The sequence below is a fragment of the Periophthalmus magnuspinnatus genome, chromosome 21, assembly GCF_009829125.3.
Source record: "Periophthalmus magnuspinnatus isolate fPerMag1 chromosome 21, fPerMag1.2.pri, whole genome shotgun sequence".
NCBI lineage: Eukaryota > Metazoa > Chordata > Actinopteri > Gobiiformes > Gobiidae > Periophthalmus > Periophthalmus magnuspinnatus.
Genome location: NC_047146.1, coordinates 1,644,061 through 1,662,768, shown reverse-complemented (window position 1 = coordinate 1,662,768; position 18,708 = coordinate 1,644,061). Strand labels below are relative to the sequence as shown.

General features: G+C 45.0%; 1 pseudogene; it reads left to right on the top strand.

The window, feature by feature from the left end:
* The first annotated feature begins 15,549 nt into the window (after nucleotides 1-15,549).
* On the top strand, nucleotides 15,550-17,903 carry LOC117389846 (tripartite motif-containing protein 16-like protein; annotated as a pseudogene).
* Nucleotides 17,904-18,708: the final 805 nt, after the last annotated feature.

The following is an 18,708-nucleotide window of genomic DNA, read 5'->3' as shown; positions in this document are numbered from 1 at the left end:
ATGGGCTCTAGGCGGCGCCCTGTGAGCCTGTTAAACTCACTCAGGATGTACTGCTCCCTCTGCGACATCTGGAGAACAAACAAAACACTATTATTATTATTATTTTCTGGGACGAACGGGGCCGTGGTCGACTAAAGACGTGTGCCGCCGATCGATTGGTCGACTACAAAGGGGGCGTGGCAATAGCTCATTTTGACCCCAATTTGTTTCTCTTATAACTCAGCCATAAAATAACATACTTTTTAAAATAATTTGGAGGCTTATTTTTAGTGACGGGTAAATGAGGCGGAGCTCTGGAGCACGTCTCGTTCTTTCTGAAACAAATTGCTCTGAAGCGCCGCCTCAGAGCTCGTCTCGCAGCAGCCGCTCACGTGACCAAAGTGTCGAGGCGTCGGTCCCTCCCCCTGCTGCTTCGCTCTGTGTGTCGATCGCTTCAGTGTATCGAAGCGTTTCATTGGCTCGGTGAATGTTCCGCTCTGCGATTGGTTCAGAGCTTCAGAGGGTTCATTTCTGTGGTTTGACAAGCGCTAAACTGCGACAGGATAAAAGATGCACCGATATTTCTTAAAAACGTCGGGTAGTGAGGAGTATTGTGTGACGTTAGTGGGGATTTCGGCAACTTTTGACGTTTGTTTCATTTTCGATGGCGTCTACGAGTGGAAAAAAGATGTGAGGACCCCTTAAAAAACTGGGAATCACATAAAAAACAATATCCTAATCTGTGCTCAAAAATATCTTTGTACACCGGCATGTTCCATGTGAGAGAATTTTTTCCAAAGCTGGTGAGTTCGTGAGCCAAAGAAGATGTGGACTAAAGCCTGTGGAAAAACTTCTATTTCTTAATAAAAACATGTGATATTTAAATTGTTGTATTTCTTTTTTAAATGTTCAAAATAGAATATATACTATTTATGACTTCTAATAAAATAGAAAATACAGTTTTTTGTTCCTAAATCATGGGTCGTGTGCTGTTTGCAATGGTTAGATTTGTCCACTAGAGGTCAGTGTTTCTCCTCAGACACGTCCAACCGTTTGAGACGATATTAGACTGAGGCGTCAAAGCTTCACGAGGCGCCATTCTCCCGTCAATAGGTATTAGGCAAAATCAATATTTTATTTTTTTTTCCAAGATCTAACATTATTCTTTATCCAAAACACGTCTGAAGATGATTGAGACGTCATTCCTGCATGTTTGAGTATTAAAAACAGAAATATACTTTGAAATGATGTCCTCTTGTTTTCTTTAACCTGCTAAAGGCGACATATTGTGCACAGGCCACGCCTCAACAGTCATGTGCTCAATGGACCCATGTCCTCAGCCACAGGTCGCTCCAACTGCGACGCTGGTGCTGCAGAGGGATTTAAAAAATACGCTCACATACAGTGGGGCAAAACAGTATTTAGTCAGCCACCAATTGTGCAAGTTCTCCCACTTAAAAAAGGGCAAAAAGGAAACCAGAAACAAAACTGTAGACCTGCACCAGAATGGAAAGACTGAATCTGCAATAGGTGCAGCTTGGTGTGAAGAAATCAACTGTGAGAGCAATTAGAGAATGGAAGACATACAAGACCCTGATAATCTCCCTCGATCTGGGGCTCCACACAAGATCTCACCCCGTGGGGTCAAAATGACACAAGAACGAGCAAAAATCCCAGAACCACACGGGGCGACATAGTGAATGACCTGCAGAGAGCTAGGACCAAAGTAACAAAAGGACCATCAGTAACACACTACACCACCAGGGACTCAAATCCTGCAGTGCCAGACGTGTCCCCTGCTGAAGACGGGACATGTCCAGGCCCGTCTGAAGTTTGATAGAAGCATTTGGATGATCCAGAAGAGGATTGGGAGAATGTCATATGGTCAGATCAAACCAAAATAAAACTTTTTGATGAAAATTCAGCTTGTCATGTTTTGGAGGAGAAAGAATGCTGAGTTGCATCCAAAGAACAACAGACCCACTGTAAATCATGAGGGTGGAAACATCATGCTTTGGGGCTGTTTTTTTGTAAAGGGACCAGGACGACTGATCTGTGTAAAGAAAAGAATGAATGGGGACATGTATTGTGAGATTTTGAGTGAAAACCTCCTTCCATCAGCGAGGGCATTGAAGATGAAACGTGTCTGGGTCTTTCAGCGTGACAATGATCTAAACACACCGCCAGGGCAACGAAGGAGTGGCTTCGTAGGAAGCATTTCAAGGTCCTGGTGTGGCCTAGCCAGTCCCAGATCTCAACCCCATAGAAAAATTTTTGGAGGGAGTTGAAAGTCCGTGTTGCCCCAAAACATCACTGCTCTAGAGATCTGCAGGAGGAACGAACCAAACTACAGCAACAGTGAAAACCTTTCATTGCTAACAAAGGGGATATAACAAAGTAGTGAGATGAACTTTTGTTATTGATCAAATACTTATTTTTCACCATAATTTGCAAATAAATTCATTAACATCACACAATGTGATTTGCTGGATCCTTTTCCTAATTCTGTCTCATAGTTGAAGTGAATCAGGTGAACTGTAAACATATCCACGGCGACGACCTCCACGTCGCACGACGAATGAGGTGCCAGGGAGACAAATGTAGATGTATCTTACTTTCGATTGACATGAACTGTGTACGGTGGTTATTTTCGATCAAATCAAAAACACGAGTCTCATGGATAAAAACTGGTCTGACCTGTCGCGTGTTTAAGAGCCGTGTTTCAGATGAAAACTGTGACCAAAACAGATAAGAAACAAGTTTAACCTCTTCTGCACAGAAACACACGGACAAGGGCTTCAATATAAAAGGATTTACTCTTATACTTTCTGATAGCAGCATATTACAAAAATATTCATCATTTTCATCTTTCATCCTTGCTAATGTTTATCATAGTTTACATCAGTGAAGCGGCAGTTCTAAAACCGAATAAATAAATATATAACTGACTCCCTCCCTGTCACTGGATTACAGGTGTATGATGTTGGTGTCTCTGACCACATTGGCAGTCACTTTCACCATCCCTGTGCCCTGTCCCACCACCAAACCGACCCGACAAATGACCTTCAGGAACATTAAAAACATGGACTCCACTTCCTTCTGCCAACAGCTCCATTTCTCTCCCCCCTATACCATCCACTTGCCCACTTCGATCCTCTCCCATCACCCCTGCTCATAACTCACTGCTCCTCCATCAGTCCCCTCATCACAAAAATAATCAATACCTCCCTAGAAACAGGCCATGTCCCCAGCACCCTCAAAACTGCCATTGTCAAACCCCTCCTCAAGAAACCCACCCTGGACCCCAAACCTCTGTCAAACTACAGACCGATATCAAACCTCCGATTTCTCGCAAAAATCCTAGGAAAAGTTGTCTCCTCCCAGCTCCACCACCACCTCAAATCCAATAACCTGTATGAAATTTTATTCTTCTCGACCTCTCTGCTGCGTTTGACACCGTAGACCAGCACATCCTCCTACACCGTCTCCAGCATTACACAGGTCTCTCTGGCACTGCCCTTCACTGGTTTCACTCCTACCTCGCTGACAGAACCGAGTGCGTAGCTCTGGGGGAAGCAAGATCCAGACCCCACACTGTTATCTGTGGGGTCCCCCAGGGCTCCGTTCTCGGCCCAACCCTCTTCACCATTTACATGCTTCCCCTCAGTCGTGTCGTCAGCAAGCATGGATATTTCCACTGCTATGCTGATGACACACAACTCTACCTCGCCATCTCTCCTTCCTGTACCCCCTCTGCCACAGTCTCCCATCTCAGCTCCTGAGGAGATAGAGGCGTGGATGAGTCAAAACTTCCTGCAGCTAAATGGCTCCAAAACAGAAGCCATCCAAACTGGTACCTCTCATCAACTCCGCTCCTCTCCAATCACCTCTGTTTCATTTTTCGGACACACCATTCCCCTCTCTCCCTCTGTAACAAACCCTCTCCTTTGACAATCATGTCACCTCCATCTGCAAAACTGCCTTCTTTCACCTTCGTAATATCTCCAAACTTCGCTCTTCTCTCTCCCTCCCTGCTGCAGAGAAGCTCGTCCATGCCTTTGTCTCCTCCAGGCTGGACTACTGTAACACACTCCTCATTGGAATCTCTGGCAGGAGCATTCAAAAGCTCCAGTATGTCCAAAACAGCGCCGCCAGGGTCCTGATGAGGGTGCGTAAACACGAGCACATCACCCCCATTCTTCACTCTCCGCACTGGCTCCCCATTCATTTCCATATTCAATACAAAGTCCTCTTGCACACCCATCACTGTCTCCACGGTGCGGCCCCCACCTCACTGAACTGCTCACACCACACACCTCCACTAAGACTCGGTCAGGCCAACAGCACCATCTGGTCATGCCCAGGACACAACTCAAGACCATGGGCGACAGAGCCTTTTCAGTGGCTGCTCTCCGTCTGTGGAACGCCCTCCCAGACCATCTCAGGTCTCCACAGACGGTGGATGCTTTTAAAAAAGGATTAAAAACTTACATTTTTACCCTGGCCTACAGCTAAACACCGGCTATTGTTTTATTGCTTTTACATTGATTTTTAATTGTCTTCTGTTTTTAAAGTCTTTTTGCACTGTAGCACTTTGAGATTTGATGTCAAATGTAAAGTGCATTATAAATAAAATGTATTATTATTATTATTAAATGGGAGCTTTTTGTGTGTTGGCGGCACGGTGGCTGAGTGGCATCACTCATGCCTCACAGCAGAGGGTTTGGCTCGATCCCCGGGTCACCAGGCCTTTCTGTGTGGAGTTTTTCATGTTTCTCCTCGTGTCTGGATGGGTTTCCTCCGGGTACTCCGGTTTCCCCCATCAACCAAAACATGAACGCCCTTTGAGACGACTGTTGTTGTGATTTTGGGCGTTACAAAAATAAATGAATTGAATTGAATTGAGCTGACGTCGGTGTAAACATCGTCACAACAAAGCGCCGCGTGCTGTCGGCGCCCCCTATGGACAGATGCACATCACACTAGTGAGCAAAAAATACCAAAATGACGACGCGACGTCACAGAATCCTACAGTAATCACCCAGTTAAGAAAATAAAACTGGAAAAGAAGTAAGCTACGTCAAAGTGGGCGTGTCACAGTGGGCGTGTCACAGTTGGGCGTGTACAGGTGGAGGTTAAACAGGGGTAAATCGACAAAATGGCCTCTCAAAAATAGTGGATTAAAAAATTCTCAAACACAAATCAGTCCAAATACAACTTCAGAAACTCAATGAGAAAAACACTAGAACATAGGTGAAAAGTCGATTTTGCTGAGCAGGTCCATGTAACAAAATAAAGACGTTTATTATTTTTCTGAATCTAATCGTAACTATTGTGCAATTTAGACATGTTTTGGTCCCTGTTTACATTATGGTTGCTAGGTAACAGGGAAAACAAGGTCAAATCTTTAGCGTAATCTTCCGTATAATGACATTTCTGTGAACTGTGTGGTCTGAACTGTCATTTGCACTTTTTTCATATTTTGGTTTGCCGGCGAGACGAGAGGAGGGATACAGAGAACAAAAGCGACCCAGAGTCCAGATGGGGAAGACGTTTCTGTACGAGGTGTAGCTGATGGCACAGGATTTGGTTGAAAACTCCGGCGATGTTCTCCTGAAAACGAAAGAGAAAAAGAATAAGAATCAGAACTAAACTAGAGCTAAACCAGGACTAAACCAGGACTAACCAGGACTACTAAACCAGGACCAGACCAGGAGTGTTGTACCTGGGTCTGTCTCTGTTGGGCAGCTGTTTGGTGATGAGCAGTTCGACTCTTCTCTCGATGCCTCTGTGTCTGAAACAGGTGACACAGATATTAAAGTGGAACTAAAGCCTAAATCAACTTTTTTGCAGCTTTCTCATCAAAAACAGTCAAAAAGCGAGTGTGTGCTGCCTCCTTTGGCCCCACAATTTTTTGTACCACGTGACATCACACAGCACTGCCCTGATTAAAGCCACATGTTTCTGATTAAAACACCTGGCTGTACCTGGACACCTGTGATGGTTTCAAAATATATATTCAAGTTATATTATGTTATCTCACTGTTCATTTTAAAAGGTACTGTAACGTAATGTTCACTCTTTATTAGTCATTACTATTAGTTATAGTCAGTTCACTACTTTATTTAGTCATTATATTCAATTATGTAAACTATGTAATCTGCACTAATGTTTGTTCTTGAGTCTTGCAGAAAATGTCTTTTGAAAGTGCAGGGTCCCACGGGAAGAAGGTCACGGTGAAACCTAAACAGAAACATCATGGGAGGATGTTTTGTGACCTTCTGGAAATGCAAAACAGAATATATTTCTCTGTGAATTTCCTCATATGTTTTTACACTGCTTGCCCCTCCCCCCCTTCAGATGTGTATGTAACTAGGGTTCCCTAACTTTAATAAAAGAGGTGAAAGACGGTTTGGGCCCCAGAGAGGGTGGTGGTGTAACTGGGGTTTTTTGCCTCTCCGCTCTTTCTCCTCAATATTGAGACAAAATAATCTCTCTTGTCTTCTCTTCTCTTTTGAACTCTAATATAGGTTGTGAACCTAGGTTAGACCAATCACACTGTTCCTTTAGTCCTCCAGACCCCGCCCCTCCTCCCCCTCACTCTCCCCTTTAGTCCTCTTGGCCCCGCCCAGTTTGGCAGCTCTGTTTGAAATGTGGTTGTGGGCGGAGTTTAGTTCGACTTACGGGAACATTTTATTTTATTTTTAGCCTGTTATTAGTCGAGGCTTGAACAAGATAAACCTGAATAACATCAGTGCTGTGTGTGTGTGTGCAAGAGTGTGTGTGTGATTGTTACGTGCCAGTTGGTCCAGGGGTGTTGGCACGCAACGAGTTGATGTTAAAGGTGTCTGAGTAAATGACAATATCATCCAAGTAAACATTACAATTAGGGACATCACCAAGTACTATGTGCATAAGGTGTTGGAACGTGGCGGGAGCGTTTCTCACGCCAAAGGCCATTACAGTATACTGCATAAAGTGGTCAGGTGTCACAAAGGCAGATATATCAGACGCTCTGGGTGTTAAAGGGACCTGCCAGTAGCCTTTCAACAGATCTAGCTTAGTGATGTGCACCGCAGGGCCAATATTGTCAATGCAGTTCTCCATTCGTGGCAGAGGAAATTAATCAGGTACAGTGACAGCATTCACTTTCCTAAAATCTGTGCAAAACCGAGAAGTGCTATCTGACTTGGGAGCAAGAAGACAGGGACTCCAGGGACTGTAACTGGGTTTGGCCAGGCCATTTTCTAGCAGGTACTCAACCTCTTTTTTGATGGCCTCACGCTTTGTCAACGGATAGCGACATGCATGTTGTTTAATAGGAGCAGCAGACCCTACATCAATGTCATGTTCAAGTACATTAGTGCAAGAAGGGGTGTCACCAAACAATGAGGGGTAGGACTCCAATAAAACCAGGATGTCATGATGTTGGTCTTCCCTGAGGTATGAGAGATTGGCACCTAAACTGGACATAAACTCAGAGTTAGACAAACGACCACACTGATGGGCAACACTAGGCTCTTCGAAATCTTCCACAACTGACATGTCAAGACACCCAAATGATACACAAGACACAGCTAACAGGGACTGAGCTGGCTTCTCTTCCCTTGCATGGAAAAGCTTGAGCATATTAACATGACATGATCGGGTTTTCCTCCTCCTCTCAGGGGTAAGAATAAGGTAATTTGTGTCTGACAGTTTCTTCTCAACAACACAGGGGCCGGAAAAGCTGGCTGAAAGAACAGGGCCAGAATTAGGAAGCAACACCAACACTTTATCACCAGGGTTGAAGTGACGTGCCACAACCTTTTTGTCAAAACGGTTCTTCATATTTGCCTGTGACAAAGAAAGAGCTTCCTGAGCCAACTTGATGGCCTGCTGTAATCGTTCCCTGCATTTAGCAACAAAATCTGACACATTCCCTATGGACACTGATACAGTCAACAACTTCTCTTTTAACACTTTTAGCGGACCACGGATCATATGACCAAACACAAGTTCAGCCGAGCTAAAACCTAGAGACTCTTGAGTGGCATCTCTTATAGCAAAAAGCATAAAAGGAACACCTTCATCCCAATCCTTGCCCGTCTCAAGACAGAACTTGCTCAACATTGACTTAAGAGTCTGGTGCCATCTTTCTAATGCACCCTGAGACTCTGGGTGATAGGCACTGGACACAGAATGGATCCTACCACATGACTGCAAGGTCTCTTTAAAAGTTCTAGACAGAAAATTAGTTCCTTGGTCTGTCTGCACAACCCTAGGAAGGCCAAACATGGTGAAAAACTTAGTAAGGGCTTTAGTGAGTGAAGAGGCTGTTATTTTTCAAAGAGGAATTGCCTCAGGGAAACGGGTAGTGACACACATGATGGTTAACAAAAACTGGTTGCCAGACCTCATTTTGGGGAGAGGGCTGACACAATCAACGATGACATGCTCAAATGGCTCACCGGCAGCAAGCACAGGACACAGAGGTGTCCAGGTGGTACAACCTGGTTTGGCTTGCCCACAGTCTGGCAGGTACTACAGGTCTTACAAAAACTAACCACGGCAGTTTTCAGACCAGGCCAAAAGAAGTGCTGCAAGACACGATTATAGGTTTTGATGACACCAAGATGACCAGACCACAAATGTTCATGAGCCAGGGATAACACATGCGGTCTGTAACATTTTGGAGTCACAATTTGAAAAATTGTGCACCAATCGTTTGAGTCAGGATTGTTACCTGCCCTTGGAATCCACTGAAGAACTGATTGTTGTCATCTGGATTCTCTAAGGCAGAAAAACACTTGGTTAAAGTGGCATCAGACTTTTGTGCTTTAATGAGAGCTTCACAAGTTAGTGGTGGGGACAGAGAAGAGACTGACTGGGTCTCCCCAGTCTTAACTTTGACCTTCAAATCACTCTGATCTTGGCCAGAAGAGGGTGCACTGTCCTCATAAAGAACAGGAGCGAGCACAGAGTCACACAAATCCACATCACTACCCTGAGACAACTTTTTAGACTGAGCCCGAGTCAAAACACTCACAGAGAACACTTCAGGATGTTGGCGAGACAACTCATCTTGTTCAGAGCCAGAGAGAGGCTGACCAACAACTTCGGGAGAAGGATACACTTTTCCCCCTGCAATATCATTCCACATGATAAAATCTACCCCCTCAATAGGAAATTGGTCGCGAACAGCCACCGGAAACACCCCACTAGCCAACTTCGATTCAATTAAAACATTATGCAATGGAGCTGGGACATAGCTTAATCCAATACCCTTCACAACAGTGCTCAAGTGACAGTCAGTTTTTGGACCTAGAGGCAACACACCAGAGAGAAGAAAGGACTGGGAGCCACCCGTATCACGCAGTACGGTAACTGGCCGCTTAGCCTCACCTGGGACTGAAACAAAAGCCTTAAAAATAAAAGGCTTGAAATACTCATCTGGCATAACCGAGGATGAACAAGTAGAGAGCTAACAAAAGGAGGGACAGCAGGGACAGTTTGAATAAGACCAACTCCTTTTGGTTTTGACATGGGTTGTTTTCGCTTTAGAGAGTCACATTCAGCTACAAGATGACCAAATTTGTGGCAATAAAAACATTGTTTAGGCCTCTCAGATTTGGTATTGTTTTGGAAGTTCGAATCACTAGATTTCTCATTTAGTTTTGGAACGGACTCACGCGTAAAATCAACTTTGTGTGTAAGCGCAAACTCATCAGCTGAGATCGCAGCTTGCTGGAGCGTAGTTACTTTTTGTTCATTTAAATAAATGATAATACGCTCAGGAAGACAGTTTTTTAAATCTCCAATCAAAAACAGCTCACGCAAAGAAGCAAATGTGCTGACTTTACTTGCAGAGCACCATTGATCAAATAACAAGCTCTTTTCGCGAGCAAAATCCGCAAAACTTTGACCAAATGATTTTCTGAGCCCCCTAAAACGTTGTCGGTCGCTTCAGGCACAAGCTCATAAGTACGCAAGATTGCACTTTTTAGTTTGTCATAACTTAAACTGTCAGAAATGGATAATGACGCACAGGCTTCTGAAGCTTTTCTGCTTAATTTACATTGCAGCAAAATAGACCATACATCTCTCGGACAGTGTAACGCGGACGCAATGCGCTCAAAAGCCAAGCCAAAGTAGGACTCTATCTCGCTGTCACGGAAAACCGGGACAAGCTGGATGTTTTTGGTTACGTCAAAGGCATCGCGCGGACTGCCCACAGCGTCCTGCCCCACAACAGAACCCCGCGCCTGCAACTCTAATTGCCGCATTTTAAAAGCAGATTCGGCTTCTAACTTTTTCATCTCCACCTCCCTAGCGGTGGCAGCTTCCAACTCGATTCGCTTCAGCTCAATTTCACGTCTGAGCTGAAACTCCCGCTCCTTTTCTTGCTTCTCTCTTTTGAGACGTGCAATACGTACAGTGACACGGGCATCTCTAGGGGAGGATTCTGCACCCAATCCTCCAGATGAAGTACACAACTTTTCCTTTTTCTCAAACACATTCGGAGAGACTACCTGCGGCGGCAGTGTCAAGGCGCCCTCCAAACCAAGATGCACCGGGGACACCACTGCATCAGCCGCGATCTCTTCCCCGCCAACAAATTCGCCAGAGTCAGGTAGGACTAAAAACTCATTACCAACTAAAACAGCCAGTACAGTCTCCCTCAACTCTCCCACACGCGAACTAACAGAGAAAGGAATATCATAATGCTTAGCAATGTTAATCAAATCGCATTTTCTACAAGAGTTTAACACATCCACCATCGGGTTAGCCACAAACACTTTCAAATCAAAGGTAGCCATTACTCACCGGACAACGAAGCTCACTGTTCCTCCGGATCACAGCTGAGCTACACTTGTTCCCAATTGAGCCGCTCCGCGCACCCGAAGGAGTCACCTGCGCACACACTCACACACGCTCCACACACCGTCCACCACGGAATAAAAGAGGGGTTAGGGCGCACCACTCACAATAGCCCCACTTGCACACAACAAAATATAAATCCCAGATACCTATTCCATAAAACTAAACCTAGTCTATCTTCTGGGGTTTGCTGAGCTGGAGGCCACTGTGAAGTCCCCAACGGAGAATCCACTCCGCCCAGGTTTCACCCCAAAAATAATAAACTAAATCAAAAAATGGGTGACCGATGGAATGGCTAAAATAAATTAACCAAGCTGAACACCCCCTAGTCTAATCTGGGATAAATGCATAAATTAAATGTGCAGGCTATATGCAAACAGTCACCTATAACACCACCAGAGCGCACACACAACCACAATCACACACATTCCCAAAACTGCTCTACATACCATTCTGGACGAGCCCCCAATCTGTTACGTGCCAGTTGGTCCAGGGGTGGTGGCACGTAACAAACTGATGTTAAAAAGCCGGGCGTAGAACAATAGTGAGAGCATGGAGGCAGGTCAAACGGTCATAAAGTAAATTTATTATTACAAAAGTGCTCAAAAAGGTGTACAAAGTAAAACTAGACAATATAAAAATAAAGTACAAATAGTTCAGAGAAAAATGCTGCAGCGGAGGACCCACTGGTCGCTGGTGGAGTGCGCAGCTCCGGGCTATTATATCCTGCGCGGATTTCTGAGTCACTCCAGGTGCACTCAGCCGGTGGGTTGATCTGGGAAAAATGGGAGGCAAGGCCAAACAAACCGGACTAGTCTGTAACAGTGATGTAAAGTGCTTTGTTAGACTCACTCAGAGGAAACACAACTATAGTTACTGTTACTTCAAGGAAAATATGACTCAAGTAGGAGTAAAAGTACTCTGCCACAAAAGTACTCCTGAAAAGTGACTCAAGTAAATGTAAGTGTAACTCTCACCTGTCCTCATAGACATGACCCAGACACGCCAACGCCTCCAGACCAAACCACGTCCCGTAAGTGAAGCACACACCCCAAGAACTGCACACGCAAACATTTAACATGAACTAACATGAACAAATATGAACTAACACGAACAAACATGAAAAAACATGAACAAACATACACATACATAAACAAACGTGAACAAACATGTTCGCCCACTCTGTCCGTTGATCTGGGGGTGAATGCCAGATGTAATCGTGAAGGAAGAGATTGCAGACCAGGTAGAGAGTTGAAAGAAGTTTATCTCATGAGATGAATGAAGTTACAGACAGCAGCACATGTGTTACATTTCAGTTTCAGAGTTTTCCAGTACTTATAGCCTTTTCAAGGTACTATCTATAGAAGGCAGGTCTTATAAGGACTTAACTAATTTTACATACTGTCCGTACAAGGTCATAAAGGGAGGTATGGTTAGCTGTTTACAGAGAGGTAGAATACGTCACTAAAAAGATGGATTACTAGACTCTTGTCAACCTGAAGAGGAATACTAGTATCGTATGCCCGAAGCGACTGGTTCTAGTGGAGACAGCCTAAAATAAGTTTGTGTCACATTCTTGCAGAGACACAAGTTCACCTCAATGCTTAAGACACAAAATAATCAACACAAGGTTTAAAAGTAAAAATCATGCTTTCACCGGAGGTGAGACTCACCGAGGCGCCCAGACCCTCGCAGAAACAGCACCATACTTAAGGTGTGAATTGGGTTCCTCGGTCTGAGACTATGTCCAACTGGATTCCGTGAAGCCGGAACAAGTGATTGGTGATTTGGTCGGCCGTCTCCTTGACAGTCGGGAGCTTAGGTAAGGTGACGAAATGCGCAACCTTGGAGAAACGGTCAACGATAGTGAGGATGACTGTGTTACCTTGGGACGCCGGGAGACCTGTCACAAAGTCCACTACACATGGGACCACGGTCGTTTCGGGACTGGGAGCGGCTGGAGCAGACCGGAAGGTGGCGAGTGGGAGGCTTTGCTCCTGGCACACACCTGGCACACTGAGACATAGGCCCTGGTGTCTCGGTCCATGGTGGGCCACCAAAAGTGACGCCTCAAGGGTGAGAGTGTGCAGTTCACCCCGGTATGGCAGACGAACTGAGAGCAGTGGACCCATTCCATTACCTTGGAGTGGACAGGATCTGGAACAAAGACAGTACTAGGTTGGCCATTACCTGGGTTAGGGTTAGGATTTGGGCCTCCCAAATTACGAGCTCGATGTCCCAGTGCGTCTGACAGCTGCGACACGACATGTAGAGGAAATGATGGGTTCTGGAGTGACGGTGGTGTCCTCCTGGGAGAACTGGCGTGAAAGGGCATCTGGTTTGACGTTACGGGATCCCGGGAGGTAGGTGAGGATGAAATTGAATCTGCCAAAAAATAAAGACCAGCGGGTTTGACGGGAATTGAGGCGTTTGGCAGATTGGATGTAGGACAGGTTTTTATGGTCAGTCAAAACCAGAAAAGGATGCTCCGCCCCCTTCAACCAGTGACGCTATTCCTCCAGAGCGAGCTTGACTACCAGCAGCTCCCGGTCTCCCACATCATAGCTGCTCTCCACTGGGGACAGACGGCGAGAGAAAAAGGCACAGGGAAACAATTGGTTGTGAGGTTCAAACCTTTGGGAGAGAACAGCTCCAACACCGGTGTCTGAGGCGTCAACCTCCATGATGAACTGGCGAGAGGGGTCTGGCTGGTGTAGGATCGGGGCCGAGGTGAATAGATCCGTCAGCTTGTTGAAGGCAAACTGGGCTTCGGGGGTCCAATTGAACAGTCTGGCGGGAGAAGTGAGTTTAGTGAGAGGCACAATGATGTAGTTAAAGTCCCGGATGAACCGCCCGTAGAAATTGGTGAACCAGATAAATCTCTGGAGTTGTTTACGGTTATTGGGTGTAGGCCAATCAGTAACAGCTTTAATCCTTTTGGGGTCAGCTCTCTCTTGATGAACTCCAGGAAACTTACCTCATCTGCATGGAACTCACACTTCTCGTATTTGATGGAGAGCTTCTTTTCAGGCAGACATTGGAGGACCTGGCGTAAGTGGTGCGGGTGTTCCTGCGGTGACTGGGAAAAAATCTAAATGTCATCAAGTTAAACAAAGACAAAACGATTAAGGAAGTCTCAAAGTATGTCATTGATTAGAGCCTGGAAGACTGCTGGAGCATTGGTTAATCCAAAAGGCATGACTATGTACTTGAAGTGTCCTAAGGGGGTCTTGAAAGCGGTCTTCCATTCGTCCTCCTCCCGTAAGCGCACCAGGTGATATGCATTTCAGAGATCGAGCTTGGAGAAGATGGTGGCTCAGTGGAGTGGCGTGAAAGCAGACTCGTTGAGAGGTAGAGGGTATTTGTTTTCTACGGTGATGTTGTTGAGACCCCTGTAATCCATGCATGGTCGTAACATTTTATCTTTCTTGGCGATGAAGAAAAATCCGGTGCCCACAGGGGAGGAGGACAGACGGATGATACCAGCAGCTAGGGAGTCCCAAATGTATTACTCCATAGCCTCCTGTTCTGGTTTGGAGAGATTATAGAGATTACTAGAGGGCAAGGGGGCTCCTGGCAAGAGATTTATGGCACAGTCATAGGGGCAATGGGGAGAAAGCGAAAGCACCCGACTCTTACTGAAAATGTCCCGGAGATCTTAAAGATCAAAGTCCTTTTGACAACACTCTCGTCTTTGGGGTTGAATAATGACACCACTCTCCACTTAAGAAAAGACAAGACTTATTCAAATCTTAAATATAATGATGTTAACTGTGTTTTAGAGAAATGAGTAAATCAAATATTGAAATGTGAAAAGGTTACATCACATATTTAAACAGGGTCAACGTCTTTAGTGTAGAAGGACAAAAATATACAAGAGCAGTGATTAGGACCAAGTCTTTACTCAAACAAAATGAGTCAAAGTGAAGACAAACAGCGGCTCATTTGTCCTGTTGAGTTTAGATCAGAATGTGGTTCTGCTGGTCTGTCAGGCGCTCATTAAAATGACACGAGTCAAGTCCAAATGTCTCATGTCTTTGACTGTTTCTACTGTCTCTATATCACAATAAAAAGAAATAATACAAATGAAATCAAATGACACGAGGAAATGTGCTGTCCTCACCTGTCCTCATCTGTCCTCACCTGTCCTCACCTGTCCTCACCTGTCAGAAGGTGCAGTATTTCCTGGTTGTTGTTTCCTTAAAGGGCTGAACTATACATACACATGTCATTGAGTTTTCAGACTAATGGTCTAATTGTGATTAGATTTGAAATATATGATCTTGGTTCAGGCGACATCACAACATTATAAGAGCCCATAGGTTAAAACTGGTGAAGGACACACAAGAATTCTATGGTGTAAATTCTCTTTCTACTGTCAAACTGCAGATGTAAATAAAGCCACATTTCCTTCTAGAAAGAGCCTGATGAAGGTGGTGTTTGTTGATAAGTTTATAAAGCCTGCCTCCTCACACCAAAGCACTGTGGCACTACACTGATCCTTTACACTTTGTTCCTCTTTGATTCTCTTTTGTATAGTTTGACTTGTGCCCAATGACCCTGTGTGTGTGACTGTAAACTGCTCACACAGTCTCTTTTGAACTCTGATAAAACATGTGTGTGTGCCTTTAAGAGGCGTGGCTTCCTGCTTCCTCCACACAGAGCTGTGGGTGCAGCTCTCACTCTTAAGTTTTGTTTCTGTCCAAGTCAAACTGTTTCTGATCCAGGAGAGATGGCGCAGAAAGCACTCGACCAAGAAGCCTTTTCCTGCTCCGTGTGTTTGGATCTACTGAAGGATCCTGTGACTATTCCCTGTGGACACAGCTACTGCAGGAACTGTGTCCAACAGCACTGGGACTTAAGAGGACGAGAAGCAGCTCTACAGCTGTCCTGAATGTCGCCTCAGCTTCAGCCCCAGGCCTGCCCTGGGTGAAAAACGTCATGTTAGCAGGTTTAGTAGAGCAGATGAAGAAGACAGCGCCCCCTGCTGCCCTCTGCTATGCCGGACCTGAGGATGTGTCCTGTGATGTGTGCACTGGGAGGAAGCTGAGAGCTGTCCAGTCCTGTCTGCAGTGTGTGGCCTCTTACTGTGAGCGCCACCTACAGCCTCATGATGTAAGCTGCAGCTTTTAAAGAAACACCAGCTGGTGGCGCCGTCTCACAGGCTCCAGGAAAACATCTGCTCTCAACATGACGAAGTGAAGAAGATGTTCTGCTGTCACAGATCAGCAGCTCCTCTGTTATCTCTGCTCTGTGGACCAACATAAGGGTCATGACATAGTGACCTCTGCCTCAGAGAGGGCTCAGAGGCAGGCAGAGCTGCCGGCCAGGAGGGCCCTGCTGCTCCAGAGCCTCCAGCACAAAGAGACAGACCTGAAGAGGCTCCAACAGGAGGCCCAGGCACATCAGGAGCTCTGCCCAGACAGCAGTGCAGCGCAGCAACGACAGCTTCAGAGACATGGCCCTTCTCCTGGACAAAAGACGCTCTGAAGTGGAGCAGCAGATCCGCTCCCAGGAGGACACCCAACTGAGCCCAGTCCAAGAGCTCCAGGACCAACTGCAGCAGGACGTGAGGGAGCTGAAGAGGAGCCTCTCTGAGCTGGACACACTGGACCTCACCCAGGATCATAACCAGTTTATACAGCGCTACGCTTCACTGTCCCCACACACACAGAGCACAGAGCCAGCCACCATTCACACAGGGGACCGGGGATACTTTGAGGAAGTGACCAGAGCTGTGTCCAAGCTCAGGGACACACTCCAGCTCACTCTGAGTCCAGTCCAGGTTTTAGTGGCACCAGCTGAACTCAGCTCCAGAGAGGACTTCTTAAATTATTCTACAGAAATCACTCTGGACACAAACACAGTTTACACCAGACTGTCTCTGTCTGATGGAAACAGAAGAGTAACACGTATGAGTAAAGACCAGAGTTATCCAGATCATCCAGACAGATTCAGTTACTGGTGTCAGGTCCTGAGCAGAGAGAGTCTGACGGGCCGCTGTTACTGGGAGGTGGAGTGGAGCGGGGAGTATGTTTATATAGCAGTTTCATACAGAGAGATTCAGAGGAAAGGAAACTCTGATGAATGTGGATTTGGATCACAATGATAAATCCTGGGCCTTAGTCTGTCACAAAACCAGTCCTTCATTTTGGTTTAACAAAGTCCAGTCCCAGGTCTCAGGTCCAGTCGGGTCCAGAATCGGGGTTTACCTGGACCACAGTGCAGGGGTTTTGGCGTTTTACAGCGTCTCTGAAAGTACCATGAGCCTCCTCCACAGAGTCCAGACCAGGTTCACTCGGCCTCTCTACACTGGGGTCTGGATTGGTCCTGGAGCCACTGCACATTTCCCTAAACTGAAATAGCAGCTTTGTTCTCCACAGTTTGATCAAATTTGTGCCTTTTATATTTGACTAATTTGACTATTGACTATTTTTGTGTTGAAATGTGAGTTATTTTGTCAAACTTTTCTAAACTTGATCAAATATGACATGGGGAGAGTTCAAATCATGACAAAATCCTGATCTAATAAAACAGGCCATTTTCCACAATATTGAGTTGATTAGTGTCATTCTAGTGTTTTTATCATGACATAACTGTACTGTTTGTGTAGTGTGTGTTTTTGTATGTCTCAGGGACTGCAGATGGAACACAGCATCTCTTCACTGTTTCCTTTGAATTCTGCAGACTAATAGTGTTCATACTGTTACTGCAAAACTAAACTCAGACTCTACATATTTGACATCTACATTTACATCTGTTTTGAACTTTGAACTTGATTTACACTTTCAATTCCAATGTTGTTCCTCATGTAATGTAAGTGTATGTAAGTCTCTGCTGTAAATGTCAAAGTCATTCTGTTATATCATGGGACTTTTCAATCACAAACACATTCACAAATCAATCTGTACAAGAAAATCAATAAAATCAATCAAATAAGAAAACCTTTGTTTGTCCTCAGTGGGGAAATTGCAGTGTTGTAACAGCAAAGGACAGACAAAAAGTCCAAACTGTTCCAGATAAATAAGGATTTAAATAGGCCAGTTAGATACACAAGTGGAACTAAAATACATGTGAAAAATATCACAATATACTTTGAACATCATAAATACTTGTACAGTAAACTCCATTATGTACAATAAGTATCTATGGGCAGCAGAGGTGGGTAGTACTCAGTTACATTTACTCAAGTACATTTACTGGACTCACTTTGGAATAAAACTGGACTTTTCTGACACTTTTAAGGCCCCGTACTTTTACTTCTACTTGAGTAATATATGGTACAGAGTAACAGTACTCTTACTCGAGTAAAAGTTGTGTTTCCTCTTCTCTCTGTGAGTCTAAAGTGACTGGAGTTTTATGTAAAAATATGAAATGATCTGAACTTTTGTGTTTCTTGCAGCTGCTTCAGATTTGATTTAGTTTGATTCATTTTTGTGTCTCTGTGAAATACCAGATTTTTAATATTATTTCATGTTTTTCCTGCAAATGAAATGACTTTAAATTATAAATCAGATGTTACGTCCAGACAGTTCATGTTCACTGTAGTTTTCACAGATACTTTTTCTAACAGCTTTGTACTTGAGTAATAGTATTTTGAAGTAAAGGTACTCTTACTCGGCTGTAACACTCCAGCACTTGTTCTGAAAAGTGTTGAGTGATGCTTTTAAAATGGCAGTTACCTCGTCTTTGGTGAGTTTTCGGTCTTTATTTTGGTCCATGTTGCTGAAGGCCTCCACGCTGCGAGGGCCCCGGGACACGGCCAACGCTTCAACCTCGAAGATCACTGTGGCGTTTGGAGGCACCGGGGCTAAACACACACACGCAAAAAACACTGACGGATTCAAACTGTGGAGCTCATGTCGTCAA